At 35.0% G+C, this 17,010-nt stretch overlaps 1 long non-coding RNA gene across 1 annotated transcript; it reads right to left on the bottom strand.

Annotated features, from left to right (window-relative positions):
• Positions 1 to 257: 257 nt before the first annotated feature.
• On the bottom strand, positions 258 to 16,563 carry LOC129923966 (uncharacterized). Its single transcript, XR_008775938.1, has 7 exons — positions 16,360 to 16,563; positions 8,619 to 9,006; positions 4,643 to 4,792; positions 3,233 to 3,588; positions 2,462 to 2,653; positions 1,731 to 1,796; positions 258 to 1,106 (listed from the first exon to the last, which is right to left on the bottom strand). It is a non-coding gene; the product is annotated as an uncharacterized LOC129923966 (long non-coding RNA).
• Between the last annotated feature and the right edge of the window lie 447 nt (positions 16,564 to 17,010).

Genomic DNA, 17,010 nt, shown 5'->3' on the forward strand with positions numbered 1-17,010 from the left:
ATTCAGTGTTGCCAGACATAAGCACTGTAATGAACATCTTCACCATCACTTGTTCCATAAGTTTGATGGATCACTGGGTCAACAGAGATGCTGCCCATCAAAGCTTTTCTGCTTTTCTCTTAGTGATAAATCTGAAATGTTGACAAATTACCTTTTTATGTTTCTCTGCTGGCTCAAAACCAAGGACTTTACCAACTCTTCATCTAATGAGGTTTGTATCGTCTCTGCTTTTTGATAGCAATGTTGCTTCCCTAAAAATGCAAAATTAAAATTTCTTTAGAAAATGTTATGTACTCTTGTTTTCACTATTTTTGTCTAACAGCCTATAAGCATAACTGACACGACTAGAATGACAATTTAAAGTCAAAACTAGGAAAGTTTATATCATACAAAGCAAGATAGAAAAAGGTTCATCATGGTCCACTAGCAGGTTACTAGAGACAGTTATCTATCTTAGAAATAATTTTTTTAGAGTGATTATATGTGTACCAAAAAAAAAAAATTATGTTTCATATCACATTAACAAGCAGTTTGTGACACTTATGCATCAATGAAGTTGCAAGCATAAAAAAAGGTACTACTTCTATAGTATACTAGCATTACCCTTGGTTCTTCCACCTGATTTGTTCTCAGGCTATACATTGTTTATTTTGGCTAAAAACTCTTTTTTTTTTCTGCACTTCCAATAAAATTTCCTGCATTTTATTTTCAGCCCAAAAAGCCTAGTATCAATTACATTGAATTCATAAAGACACATACTTTTGGTGTTTGAATTCTAAGAACACTTTTCTCCCCATCCTCAAACAAACAAAAATGGTACATACAATCTTCTTTCTTCTTCCTTCTCATTTTTTTATTGGAGCATTCAGATGACTGGACCAGTATATGAGATTATTTTCGCAGTGGTTTCCAAATCAGGGAACTCTCCATATAGTTTTCTTTCTATTGGGGTGTTTTGGGGCCAGTGTCATGTACAGCCTCTTGGTAAAGAGAGCAGTTTTGGAGGAGATGGTCAGCATTCTCTGGTGACACTCCAAATGGGCAGATTTCAGTTTCTGATTTTGATCTTCTGATACATATGTTGTCGAATTCTCTTGTGTCTGGTCCTGCAGAAAAAAAAATGATTTTAGATGTTTTTCTCCCATGAAACAGTTCTAAAGGCACACCACTAGTCATGATTTAGTTTATCTTTACATATGAATTTTTTTTTAATTTGGTCAGTTGTAGCACCTTTATCTGGACATGCATCTTATACACATTTAAAAATATTTGACACTTATATTTATAGCCTATCAAGATCAAATAGCCTGGGAACGACATGGCCTAAATTGTGCCCATGTGCCTAAACTCAAAACTCAAACCCTGATTACCACAAACAGGGAGGTGCGGTGGCTGAGTAGTAAGGCGCTTAGCTTCTGAACCAGAGTCCATGGCTCAAATCCTGGTAAAGACCCAGCTCTATTGGGTACCTGACATTAGTTAGGGAAAAAGTAAAGTGGTTTGTCATTTTGTTGGCCACATGACACCCTCGTTAGCCGTAGGCCACAGAATCAGATAACCTTTACATCATCTGACCTATAGACAACAAGATCGGAAAGGGCAACTTTATTATATTTTTTTTTACCACAAACAGTTTACACAAACCCCCCCCCCCCTCTCCAGAAAAGAAAAAAACTTTTTTACTTTCATAAATAAAAAGGATGGTAAATGTTATGTCTATAAAACATTACCTAGAAACAAACATTGCAGTCCTTTTGCTTTAACTTCCTCATCTCAGCTTTGTTAAGGGGAACTACCTATGCACAAAATAAACACAGTTAAATAGATTGAACTCAAATTCTAGAAAGTCAATGAAACTTACATAAAAAAGTTATTTAGAAAATGAACTTTTCTCCAAGTCTTCATCCAGCCTTTCCTTCTGTTTTAATCAGAAATTGCATTGATATTGTCATTACAAGTCCTTTCAAAATGTTTTGAGTCAAGTCTAACTCTATTTTTCAATTATCACACTTGAGATTTTGCTGCTAATCTTTTGCCCTTTGTCAACAATCAGCCTAATGTGTGGAAGACATTTGTATAGGCCATGCAGAGCTGAGATTGTTATCTGTGACATTTGTTTTTACACATCAATATTATGCAAACCCTCTTTTTCCATGCATATTTCTCATCATCTGATGCAGACAAAGCTGTTGTCCTTCAAGGATCCAATTGTTTTCTTTTGAATTTTCACCTGTCTTTCAAAACAGGTTTTATTTTGGCCTTAAATGTGTGTTCCACTGCCTTCTTGAGAGCTTAATTGTCTCTATCAGAAAGCATCAGTTGCCAGCTACTCTCATCTACACCAGTGCCAGTGTTGATATTACCTTCTGTCCTCTAATTTGCAAAAAAAAAATATCACTTTTTAGCATGAGACGAATAAAAAAAATGCCAGAGGTAGTAAAAAGATAAATCTGATTCAAACCTTATCTTCAACTCCTTGAAAGAAACCCATAGGTGCTTGAATGTTGTGTGATGGATGGGAGACCTATCCTTATAAAGTTCTTTGCCATCTTGATCTAGAGGAGCTAAGAAAATATCCAAGATACCGGCTTTCAAATCTGAGAGTATCTAGCATCGAAATCTCAAGATCACTGCTTCCAAAGTGACTAAACATCTGACAGTAAATAAAAAAAAATATAAAAAACAATTAATATTTATTTTTTCTTGTATTGGACAAAGCATGTATTATTAATATTATATTATTATAGACAATAAGGTCTGAAAGGGGAACTTTTTTTTATGCTTTTTTTTTAAAGAAAATTCTAAATAATGAACTGATAGTGAGCTTAACAATGATCATGTATAAGGCTTGTCTTGGAGTCCAAAGATTAGTGAGGAGTGCAGTATTTCCCATGGCTGCGCAGCCCCAGCAACAAAAAGCAACACAAATATGTATTTGCAAATACAGACAAAAATATACCACTCAAGGCTGAATTCATTCATAGAAATTTATGGCAGAATACATAGAACTATGAGAAGTAAATAGCTTGGCAGACAGAAACATGACCTGTAAATTACTTGATAGGGCTAGGGTTATAATTGATGAAATTTAACAGTAGACTTCAAATAAGAAAAGAATGTTAATGTATGTTAAATTACAGGTTTTACTAGTTTAGCTAATAGCAACTTGAATATTATTTTACACTTGGTAACTACATGCTTCAACTTTACTCTGTGCAAAGTGCAGTCCTACCTTGATTTCTATCAAGTGATTCTCCAGCCTACATGTTTCAGTTCTTTACCAGCCATTAACATAAGACAATCAAAGCCATATTGTAAATCATGTGGAATATCTGAATTTTTCTTCTCTTCTACAGCAAGATGTCTTCACTTAATGCATAATTCCCCTAGAATGAAGAAGATAAGATAATCCATGCATTGTTAACAGAAAGATGTCAATTAACTGTGATGTCATCCTCTGAGCTGAGTCAGCTAGAGCTGCTCCCAATGTTTATCCCTGTCAAGAATGCCTTGCTTTGGCAAGTCTTTCAAAACCTTTTACAACTTACACCTTCAAGTGTCTTTCAATGAACAAATCATGTTGATCATCTGCCAACATAAAGAAGTATACATAGATATTAGCATTTCAAAGTCATGGGCCAAAAGCTCAGTCATTTTTCATTTCGCTTCTATATCAATATTTTGATTTTTTTTGTCGGCTAAATGATTTGTGTACCTCATAGGAAAACATGGGGTCCAGGGTTTGAACCTCAATGAAGATTGGGATTTTGAATTTTTAGGGTGCCCCTCAGTCACCCACTCTAATGGGTAACTGACTTTAGGTGGGGAAAATTAAGGTGGTTAGTCATTGTGCTGGACACATGACGACCTGCTCATTAACCACTGGCCATAGAAACATTCCCTTGACATCATTTGCTCCATAGATCGCAAGGTCTGAAAGGTAAACTTTACTTTTTGTAATACTTTTTTAAAAATTAATATCCACTGTGCATCCCATTACTTCTTACTTATGTATAATAGATTTCTCTTTTCCCTTCCTTGCGTTTCTTGAATCAAGTTCCTTTTTATAGAGCATTTTGATACCTCCACAAAGCCAACGGATTATATTATTTGTCATTATTTGTCATAATGTCCAAAAGTAGAAACTAATTATTTTATAATGAGAATGTGGGTATAAGTGTTGTCTATCCAGTACCCAAAACTACACATTTTTCAAGAAAAAATCAACAAATTAAACATATTGAAAAGGTAATAAAAAATTAACAAGGATTATGTGAAGGTCTTTCCAAATTTTATTAATATTTGTGGTTAAACAGTAGAGTTCTTTTTATTTGTTTAAATAGATCATTAAGTGTAATACTTCAAGACCTATATCTAGTTCCTAATCTTCAGACAGGTGATCATGGATAAAATCTGAACATTTTCATTTCAATGTATGGATTCTATGGTGGAAAAATGTTCTACAACTTCTGCAAAGATCATGCTCTGTTTTATCCACCATGGTCAAACATATCAACCTTAGACAAACAGTATCCACCCTAGATAAACAGTATCCACCTTAAACAAACAGTATCCATTTCTAAATAAAAAAATACATACAGATAATATTCTTTACATATTAAAAGAAAAAGAGAAAGATTACCTGAGGTGACCAGACATCATCAATAAAGCAATATTTTTTTGAGATATCAGTTACTGGTTCGGAAACTGCAGATGGATCAGTCACTGTACAAAACTTGATCAGTAAAATTTGAAAATTAGACAACTTCATGGTAAACAATAAAATCGCCACCTGAAAACACAAATAAACAATAAGAGGATGTAGACACACAAATTATTACAATGTATGATTTTAATTCAATGTGAGCCAAAGGAATAGTTATAACCTTATATAGCCTTAAACACATCAAACATTTGAACTAGTGGCCAATAGTGCACCACATTTTAAGGATAAATGTATAAAATATACAGCTATTTTATTTGAATAAATGTGAATATTAAAATCAATATAAACAAATATGAGACGTGTGACAAAAGTTTAACTTAAATATTACATACTGTTTGCGTTTTTTTTTTTCTCTGTGTTCTCATTATAAATTGTAGGGTTCAGATATATATATATATATATTTATCGAAGATGAACTCCATTCTTTTCAGATCAGGCAGCTTTCCATACAATCTTTATTCTAAAGGACTGTTGGGGGGCCAGTATTTTGTATGGGCCTCATGATAAAACAAGGCCACGTGTTCTTTTCACTAGTTTCAACATCCAGAATAAGTGTTGCCTCATTATGTTGTGCCCTGTTCAAAGGTGAAAAATAATTCATTGACTGTGTCCTGATAGAATGTAACATGCATCCTTAATCCTGATGTTTGAGTGACAACTGTTTTGGTTTTGGTTTATACTACTCTTTTTTTTTTTTTTTTCTCTTCCAGATATAGTGGAATTTAAGAAAAGAAAAAGTAAAGTACCACTTTCAGACCTTGTGGTCTATAGGGCAGATGATGTAAAGGTCATCTGTTTCTGTGGCCTATGGTTATGTATCCAACCACCTTTACTTTTCCCTAACTAATTTCAGGTACCCATTAGAGCTGGGTGGATTCAAGAGGTGCCCAAAGATCCCAAAATTAAAAACCCCAGTCTTCAGCAGGATTCAAACCATGCACCCTGGTTCAGTAGCCAAGTGCTTTACCTGCTTTACCACTTAGCCACTGCACTTCCCATGGAACTTAAGACTGCTTAGTTATTCTTCCATTTTGGCAGTGTCAGATTTTTCTTCTCCTCTATTTGAAAGTGTGCTGGGACCCATTGAAGAACAGTTTTCTTGCTATTATTGTTGAGATTTATAAGAGCTGTCCTGACTTTTTTGATAGAGGAGGCATCAGATTTTTTTAAACATTAGAAAGAAATGTTTATTCATTAGAAAGTGCATCTGAGAGATCGCCAGTGGCAATTAAATTTTCTAATCTTTCTTAATTGAGCCATTTATTGAATAAGACAGCTCTTCTGTTACTGGTGGATTCTTAAGATGATTCATCTGTATAATTGACCCACTAGTTATTGGTTTATTAGATTTGTAGAAAAATATTCACCATTTTCTTGAGATCTTTCTGATTGTGATAAGATTTTTTGGTTATGTTTTCAATACTGTCTCATAGCAAAAAGAGAGCTTAGGTCCCAGGGAAGAGAGTCATTGCACTGTTTAACTGATTCATAAATTATATTTTATAAGTGGTGTTTCTTTGTTTGAGATTCTTGTATGAAATGGTCTTTTCAGTTAGTTTTGAGTGCCAGACTTGTGGGTTTAAGTTTTGAGTGGGTAGCTCTCTTAGGTTTCCATTTTAGTAAACTGAGTAAGGATTATTATTTCTCTTATTTTGTCCAGAGAAACCAGGGAAAAAATGATCTCTTCCATTGCTTTGAAGGTTGTTGTTTTTATTGTTTGGAGTTTAGTTTTTGTTTTACTTTTTTACTTTGTCTATTTTCTGTAGAATTGACTGCTGAATCATATGATGTAGCACTGTGTTCTATAGTGATGTAGCTGGTAAATTTCTTTTTCAAAATGTAATTTGCTTATGGAAGCTCACAGCCTGCTAGGTGGTTGGTGTTAGCCTTCCCTGGTTGTCCAAGAAGTCTACATCTGAGTTGCCAGTTACACTGATGTGATTTGGTATCTACTGCATCTAGCGTGTTGTAGCTGGTACATTTCTATTTCAAAATGTTGTGACTTGCTCCAAATTAATATTTCCATTTTATATCTTGTACAATTTCACTTTTTTTTAGTTGACTTTATAGACTGTCATTTTATTCATACTGCCATGTAAGATCTTTAAATTTGTTGAACCATGGATTGGGCATTAGAGCTGGGTAGACTCAGAGGTGCCCAGTCTTCACTAGGATTCATAGCCGGGACCCCCAGTATGAAAGTCAAGAGCTTTACCACTCAGCCACCACGCCTCCATCAAATTGATTAGGCTAAAAGTAGTCCTACAAGTTCTTTGAGTGAAAAGAAAACAGTGTTTAATGAATAAAAAAGGGAAGAAGAAACTTTTTTTTTCCCACTAAAGTAAATCAAAGTAAAGTTCCCCTTTCAGACCTTACAATCTAGGGGGCTGAGGATGTAAAGGTCATCTGTTTCTGTGGCCCATGGTTAATGAGATTGCCAGCACAACAACCAGCCGCCTTTACCTTCCCCATCACACCAGGTACCTTTAGGTTGGTAGACATAGTCATGTGATCAGGGCACGGCAGACATATTGTTGGTAAAAATCTGGTTTCTATGCACAGTCAACACAAGCTTTTAGGCACTTACCATGGATAAGTCGAGCAAAGATAGATATAGTCAGAAACAAATACTAATTCTTACACTTTGAAAGCAAGCCAGCATAATTAAGAAAATGATTTGCTGCCCTCCTTGTGTTTTTTTTTTTAAATATTAAAAAAAAAAAAAAAAAAATACATGTTTTGTAAAATGTTTTACTTATTTCGGATGTTCCTTCAGAGTTGAAGATAATTACTTCCTAGTCCAAACCTCCCGCAGGACGGCGGGGGATGGGAGCGGGCAGGGTTTGAACCCCTGACCATCGATAAGTCCGAACGACAGTCCAGCGTGCTTATCCAGATCTCTTCACTTATAATCTTGTTCTACTGAAAGTGCTTACACAATCACAAAGGATGAGTTCAAGGTATTCAGAATAAATTTTATTGTTAGACCTAGATTAGATCTAGATCTACTAATAACTAATCTAGACTAGATTCTAGATCTATATTCTAACTATTTAAGTTAGCATATCTAGACTACTATAATCATAATATTGTTTGACATAAATGTAGAATCAGATTGAATAGTCAATATTTATTATTGTCGAGGGCAGTGTTTCTCAAACTGTGTGCCGCCGAAGATTTGCAGGTGTGCCGAGGAGTTTTCAGAATGCCACACGTGCAGCGTTACACAGGTTTGCGTACTATTAAATTTTTATTTTACCTTGGGACGACATCCCAACTTGCAACGACCAGTAATAGTAGTGGATCGCTACATTATGACGGAAAGGGGTGTTAGCTCTTCAGGTTATGGAGTTGTCCACTATACATATATTATTATAATGACTCAAATGTAGGTCGCCTTAGCAGACGCTCAGCAGTTCTTGAATTGGTAACGATTATAATAAGCGATGTGTTTCATGTAAATTTTGTATGTGTATGCTAATAATAACAAATTATTACTAAGCCTTAGTCATTGTTATCCATGGAGAAATACGTTGGTAAGAATGAAACTGCGAAAGCGTTCAATGAAAAGTATGGAACCAAACAAAGGTACAAAGAAGATTACATCGGATATGGTTTCATATCTTCAGGACCTGAAGATTCTCCATTGTCATTCTGTCTGATCTGCAATTCAGCTCTGTTGAATGAGGCGCTTGTTCCAAGCAAATTGAAGAGACACTTGGAAACAAAACATCCAGCTGTAAAAGCGCAACCGAAGGAATACTTCGAAAACATCAGATCCCTTCAAGTGGATGAATCCACTGACATTAGTGCAAAGCCCAGTTGTTAGCTTTTATTCAGTTCATAAAGGATGAAAAATGTGTCAACAAATTCTTATTTTGAAAAGACTTACCAACTACAACCAAAGGCGAAGATTTTTAAGTGGTGAACGAAAACATTTTGCTATTCAAAGTACAGTGGAGACAAACTGTGTCAGCGTTTGCACCGATGGCTGTCCTTCCATGCAGGGAAATAGAAAGGGATTCTTCACTCTTGTGCGTCAAGAAAATCCAAATGTATTAGTTGTTCACTGCATGATCCACAGAGAAGCTCTTGCCTTCAAATATTTGATGTCTGTTCTGGATCAAGTGATTGAAGTTGTAAACTTCCTCAAATCTCGACCGCTTGCATTCTGACTTTCCTCAGAGCTTTGTGAAGCAATGGATTCAGACTACTAATGTCTCCTGTATCACACCAACGTTTGTTGGCTCTCAAGGCTGAGCTGATTTCATTCTTGGAGGCTGGAAAAAAAAAAAAAAAAAGACTTTGGATTTTCTATTCATGACGAGATTTGGTGGGTTAAGGTGACATTTCTCTATGATTTATTTGACAAATTAAATTCATTGAATTGAAGTCTTCAAGGACCATCGGAAACCATCATCATTGCATCCTCAAAACTAAAATCATTTGGTTAAAATTGATTGTCTTTGTGGCAAAGTAAAATCACGAAAGGACTGCTTTCATACTTACAATGAATGTGCTTCAAATAAAGAAATCACCCCCGAAATTCTGGACACTTTGAAACACCTGCAGTCAGCATTGCAGCATTACTTCTCAACAGTTTGAAGTAATGAATATAAATGGGTCAGCTCTCCATTTGGAAACAATGAAGCTACAAATTTTACAACTAAAGAAGAAGAGCAGCTCAATGATTTAAAAAACGATGCAATTCTTAAGTCAAGTTTTCAGAGAAAGCCTGGATGTGTTTTGGATTTCAATCAACAAGTTATATCCTGTAATCAATTTAAAAGCAATCAAAATAATTCTTCCATTTACATCTTTATGGTTTTGTGAGTTTGGATTTTCAGCACTGACTGAAATCAAATCTAAGAAAAGAGAGAGACTTCTTACAATAGACGATGAAATGCGAGTTTGTTTGTCGACTTTGGAGCCTCGATTAGATCGCATTTGCTCTCAAAAACAGGCACAACATTCACATTAAACATAATACTGAAAAACAGGCAAAATCTTTTTTCCTTTTTATTATAAAACATCTGTTGCTCTTTGTGGTGTGCCGCGAAATTTTTGTAGTTTGTTTACTGTGCCGGCAGACAAAAAAGTTTGAGAAACACTGGTCTAGAGCTAGATCAACATTGTTGTAACATATAATGTAGGCCTACATAGATTGTGATAGAGATCTACTCTCTACTCAAGCCTTCAAGGTCTAGTATTCTAGATGTAGATCTATGGCTACATAGATCATAGATATATTATATACAAAATCTGGATGATGTCTCAGATTAGAGTGTGACTAGATCTAGAGTCTAGCCTACACAATGCTTAGGCTTAGTAGATCATTCTAGATCTCATCTAGACTCTATAGAATAGATCTAGAAAATCTAGATAACATCTAAAATCTACATCTCTCTGTTGCTGCATATTTTAAGCATATGAAACTTAATTTTTATCTAATAGATATAGCTAGATCTAGTCTTCACTTCTAGGTCACTTGATAAGATAAATAAATTTAGCTTTTATGTAGCACTACTTTCATGCTTATAGTTATAGCATGCTCAGAGCGCTATGGTCTAATCTCATTGGTGGACCGGAGGGGATGGGGTATCTGGGAGGTTTTCAGTGCTGCCTTTAGGCGCTCATTAAACACATCTCTGCACAAGATATATTTGGACTATAGTTACAGATAATAGTTACTTATTATTAGATACTAGTATTATATAGATCAGATCTAGCATCTAAACCAAAGAAAACTTTACTATCCAGTTTAGATCTAAGTCTAGGGCTGAAGACTTTTTAAAGTTTTTTTTAGGACTAGGCTCATCAAGACTAGTAACTTGTTGATAAATCTAATGGTCCTAGATCTGTGTTTCTTTTACAACTTTCAAATGCTCTTTAAGATTTGAAGCTAATTACACCTTAGCCCAAACCTTTTGGCTGTTGCGGCTGAAGCACTTCACTAGTCTCAATTGAATTTTTGGTGTAAACTAGGGTTTTGAATTTCTATATTTTTAGGATGCTTCGAAGCCCAACCAATTCTTTATATTACAAGAGTTCTACAACTATTATTAAAATGTTATTGCTATTTTTACTTTTGAAAATGTCTACAGGCTTACAAGAGTTTAGCAGCTTACAACCAGTTCCTAGATGGTTGGGTTCAAGATGTTATGGCTTTTAAACCACTAGCAAAGGTAAGTAATAAATATTGTTATATTATAGTTAATATCTTGATATTCAAAGGTATTTACATGTATATGAGACCAATGTCTTGATATGTACAGGTATTTTAAATATTTTTTTTTTCTTTTTAATAGGTCTTCACTCTCAGTGGTTAGCATGTACTGCAGCCCTGGATAGTAATAAGTCAAGATAATGGTGAACAAATAGATGCTATCTTACTAGATTTTTCTAAGGCTTTTGACAAAGTTCACCACCATAGTTTGCTTAAAAAATTAAAATATTTCGGCATTAATGGTCCACTGCATCAGTGGATTAAAGATTTTCTGATAGGGAGAGAACAAACTGTAATAATAAATGGCTCTAAATCAACACCGATAACAGTAAACTCAGGTGTACTCAAGGAACAGTCTTGGGTCCACTACTATTTTTAATTTACATAAATGATAAATGATTTACCAAATTGCATTACTTCAAGTCAGATTATTTGCAGACGATTGCATAATATATAGAACAATAAAAACAACACAAGACACAGATATTTTACAAAGAGAATTAGATGAATTACAGAAATGGGAATCAAATTGGAGCATGTCTTTCCACCCAGAAAAATGTCAGTTGTTAAGAGTAACAAAAAAACTAAAACAAATTAATTCCCCTTATCTTATTCATGGCAAACCAGTAACACAGGCTAAATACGCAAAATACCTAGGTGTTATAATAAATGAAAAACTATCATGGAATCCACATATTGATGAAACTACAAAAAAATCAAACAAAGCATTAGGATTTATTAAAAGAAATTTCTATAAATCAAATAAGAACATAAAACTAAAATGTTATTTAACCTTGGTTAGGCCAATAATAGAATATGCATCCTCCGTTTGGGACCCCTCAACTCAGAAAACATTAAGAAACTGGAACAGACACAAAATAGAGCAGTGAGATTCATAACAAACGAATATTCACATTTGACTAGAGTAACACCTTTAGTAAAATCACTAAATTTAGAAAGCCTTCAGGACAGAAGGCTCAAAAGTAAAGTAGCAATCATACATAAAACACTGAACCATAATCTTCAAATACAAAAACAAAATTTAATAAAATACTCTGAAAGACACAAAGATAAAGGCACATTCCTCGTCCCATATGCTAGGACAAATTTGTACAAATACTCCTTCTTCCCTAGTACTATTAGAGCATGGAATGGGTTACCTGAGCTAGCCAGGAAAACCAGGGACTTGGCAGAATTTAAGTCATTGGTTAATATGCATGACGCGTAGGACGTAATCATCTTCTTTTTTGAAGTAACGTCTGTATTATATAAGAAGAAGATGGTATTATTCTATCAGCCCACTGTTCTTGTATAGTTGGACTTGGTGAGTCCTGCACTCATGTGGCAGACATGGATCCTTGAGTCAAATAACCTACTCACTGAAGCCCAGGCTGGCTTTAGAAAAGGCAGATCAACAGAAGATCAAATTGCCTTCATCACACAAGAAATAGAAGACAGCTTTCGAGAATAGAAACCAACAACAAATGTGTGGGTTGACTTAGAAAAAGCATTTGACAAAGTCTGAGAACAAGGTCTCTTGCTCAAGCTAATCCAGCATCACATATCCCAAAGAATGTACAACTGGATAAAGGAATACCTAAATAATAGAAAAGCCTTAGTTTGCATGCAAGGACAAAGAAGCCACACAGTGGGTATAAAAAATGGCGTCCCCCAAGGAGGAGTCCTATCTCCAACACTTTTCCTAATATTCATAAATGATCTAAATCAAACCCTACCTAGAAAAGTTAAAAGCAGCATGTATGCAGATGACCTTGCCATAATAGCACAGAAGAATATGTAGGAACATCGAAATTTCGATTACAAGATGCTCTTGATAAACTCAATAATTGGTCCAAAGACTGGGGCATGTCCATCAACACAAAAAAGACCACATATACCATATTCTCACTGTCAACAAAACAACAAACAATAAAATTAACATTAGATTTGGAAGCTTTAGATAAAAATGACAGCCCTACTTATCTTGGAGTCACCTATGACCCGAGACTAACCTGGAAAAACCAAATAGATAAAACACAGAGAAAAGGCATCCAGAGACTATCCCTCTTGAAAAAATTAGCTGGCACAGATTGGGGAGCTAATCACAACATCCTGAAAAAGACCTATACCAGTTATGTAAGACCTGTACTAGAATATGGTGCCAAAGCATGGGGCTCAGCAGCCCAAACCAACCTAAGAAAAATAGACAAGGTTCAAAATATTGGTCAAAGGATAACGACAGGAGCAATAAAAACAACACCCATTAGAGCTATGGAGGAAACCGCTGCCCTGATCTCTCTGGATGAAAGAAGAGAAATAAAAATCCTTTCCCAATTCACTAAATTGGAAACCTTGGAGAGGCACCCACTCAGAACAAAAATCCACAAAACTGGCACAAAAAAACGTCTCAAAAGGACCAATTTCATACAGGAATCTCTAAACCTAAAAAAGAAACACCAACTTGAAAAAATTACTCTGGAATCCTCAATACACTATAATGAATCTCTACCCTGGGACGAAAGCCCTCTTCCTACTACAAGGGACCATATTGAAAACATAAAAAGAAAATCTGATTACAACCAACAGAGCTCAAGGAAATAGTGAACTGTTTTCTACATACCAATTACCCTAGCAATCAGTGGATCAGAGTTTACACGGATGGCTCATCCCATAAAGCCACCACAAATGGAGGAGCTGGAATACTTATCGAATGGCCAGATGGAGGAAAACTAGAAAAATCCATTGCAACTGGAGAGTTCTCTGACAGTCACAGAGCAGAAAGGGAAGCACTAGCACTAGCTGCTACCATGTTAGCAAATCATCCAAGTTCCCCTCACAGTCAGATTGTCTTTCTAACAGACGTGAAAACAACCCTCCAAAGCTTGCAAAACTCTGATTCCCTTCATATTAAAAACCTCAGAACAGCACTTACAAAGCTCAACAACAACAGCAAAAAAACTGTTATCCAATGGATACCAGCTCACATACAACTAGTAGGAAATGAGAAGGCTGACACACTCGCCAAGAGTGGAAGAACAAACTCACAAGTAAACTCTGCACTCTATCCAGAAGAAATGAAGAAATTAATTGTAGATAAAATAAATGAGAAATGGACGAACTTCCATCCAAATCACAAGAAAGATGACGCTTACTATAAGCTATCCCGACAAGACCAACGTCTAATCTTTCGACTCAGGACCGGACACAACAGAATGCGACAACACATGTTCCGGAAGCTCAAAATTGGAACCAGTGAAATCTGCCCATGTGGAGTATCACCAGAAAATGGCGACCACGTCCTCCAAAACTGCTCTCTCTACCAAGAGGCCTGCATAAGACATTGGCCCCAAATCACCCCAATAGAAAGAAAACTATATGGAGAGCTCCCTGATTTGGAAACCACTGCGCAGTGTACTGGTCTAGTCATATGAACACTCCAACATAACAATGAGAACGATGAAGAAGAAGAAGAAATGTGGCAGACACTTTATTTATGCTGGAAGCCAACACCAGGCTAAAAGAGAGTAAGACAGTTACAGGCTTGTTATCTTACTGGATAAATCCATCAGAGCTTAAAAAAGTGTTGCCAACTAAGGTTTCTGAGATTGATATCACCTCATTAAAAAACAAAAAGTTAAATTTGATTCTCTTGTGAACAACATCACTTCTAAAAATAAAAATTTAAAGGCTATTAAATCCAAAGAAACTATAAAGCTTAGTATAAATACTTTTAATTCATTTATTGAAAGTAATGAGTTCCAATCAGATATTTTACTGTGTTGTGCTAATAGGAAGAATAGGTTTGTGCCTGTGCTTTAACGCTGCTAGGTCTCTCAATGAAAATTTCAAAACAGTCATTTATTACTGTCATCTTCCTGTCATAAGTACAAATAAATTTTTTGGGCCTGAGACTCTCCTTATTGGGCCAGAAAATCAAATCGGATATGTCGACATACATAACATCCAAAACAGTACATGAATATCTTAGATCAGGGGTGGGCAACCTTTTTGTATCAAGGGCTGCAATTTTTTAAAAATTGGGAATGGCGGGCCGCATATTTATATACAACTTATTGAGACACTCTAAGCTAACTGTGTAGAATGTCTTTTAATTCATATTTACACTGTATTATATTCACGTTTCTTTTTTTCCCCACACTTCACGTTAAGGAATTACAACAAGAGTTAGCAATTATTTAAACCAATTTTACGAATTTTTTTTTCAAATTGCTGTTGTCATTTTACATTAAAATATCCTGACAAATATACAGTTGTACTTAATGTGCAGTATTTTACTTTTTACACTCGTCCATGATGTTCCGGAACTGTGGAACTAGCTTACTAGTTTCTATCCTTGTGACTGCTGTCAAATTACAGTCAGTCAAAATCGACCAGTAGTAATGCTTGTTTAGTTTCCACAAAGGAAAAGGCTTGTTCACTGAATGAGACAATATATGTCCGGAAGTTAAATGTCGGGACTAGAGAAACTTGCCCATCACCAGAGAATGCTGACCATGTCCTTCAATGGTGCATTCTAAATCAAGACACCCGAACAAGACTTTGGCCCAAAAACCCTCCTAAAGAACAAAAACTAAAAAAACAAATAATTTTTATTTGTTACTACTAGGTCTAAATCTATTGACTAGATCTAGTGAAATCTAGTCTAGATTATTCTAGATCTACTTGATTATCTATCCTTTTCTAATTCTAGGGCTCTACTCTAGTCACACTAGATCTTGTATATAGTTCTAGATCTAAAATAATTTAAGAGTCTACTAGTACTAGTCTAGATCTATATCTAATAAGTCCTCTATGTCTAAGAACACAGATTATAATAATTATATTAGAGATCTAAATATTTATGTCTAAATCTATAGTCTGTAATAGACTTATTAAGAACTAAATTTACATAATGATACATAGAAATCTAGAATCTAGAGATCTATCACCTTCTAAGTCTATTTCTAGATAGATCTAGAGCCTACTTCTAGATCTAGTTATCTAGTGCTAGCCCTACTTCTAGATCTAGAAACTAATTTAGACTATGTAATAAGAAAAGTAGATCTAATAGCCTTATTTAGCATGATCTATGAAAGTATGATAATCTATCAAATCATCTAAAATCTAAAAAAACAATCTAGACTAGATTAGATCTAGATCTATTGAAATCTATTCATTCTAATCTAAATCTAGTCTAGATTCTAGATCTAGAAGTCTAGTGACCTAGACCTATCTAGTAGCCTAGTCTAGACTAAGACTAGATTCCTAGATTGTCTAGGTCTAGATCTAGAGTCTAGATGATGATAGATAGATCTAGTAAATTGAAATTCTAGTAGAGTACTGTAGTAGAGCCATTGTCGTGAAAAGAAAGGGATTTGAATGGAATATTTGGCTAATTAGCACTTACTAGATTCTAAGAATAGATCTAATTCTAATATCTAGACCTAGACTACTCGATCAGTAGATCTAGAGATCTATGTCTAGAACTAGATGTAGATCTAGTCTTCAACCATTTCTTCGTAAATTTAGGACACACCGGGTCCGGAAGTAGATGAAATGTAAACAATAAACACAGACCTATATATATTTTATTTTGCACTCAGTATTTTCAATTCGCACTATTAATAAATAATAATAAAATGGCAATTTTTTTTTAGTGTCGGAAATCAGACTTGGTGGAACAAAAAATCGTGAATGCGGAACGGCGGAACATGTGAGCTTTTTTGATGATTTTGCGGGCCATTTCCGCATAATGCGGGACTATAGGCATGTCTGCTGTAGGTGTCAGCAGGCCCCATAAAACATTCCGATGGGCCACATCCGGCCCCCTGGCCGTAATTTGCCCACCCCTGTCTTAGATGCAGTTGTGGGATGAATACATAGGCTGGTTTACCTAGAATATTTGAAATAATGTGTGTTAAAAAAAATAATTTGTGTACATTCATAATTATAGTAGTTAAATTATATATAAATATGTGTAAATGTGAGACAGTGTATTTTTTTTTTGTACCTGTATTATATCCAAGCTATCCAATGAGAAATATTTATATAATTTAAT

The sequence above is a fragment of the Biomphalaria glabrata genome, chromosome 18, assembly GCF_947242115.1.
Source record: "Biomphalaria glabrata chromosome 18, xgBioGlab47.1, whole genome shotgun sequence".
In the NCBI taxonomy this organism is placed as follows: domain Eukaryota; kingdom Metazoa; phylum Mollusca; class Gastropoda; family Planorbidae; genus Biomphalaria; species Biomphalaria glabrata.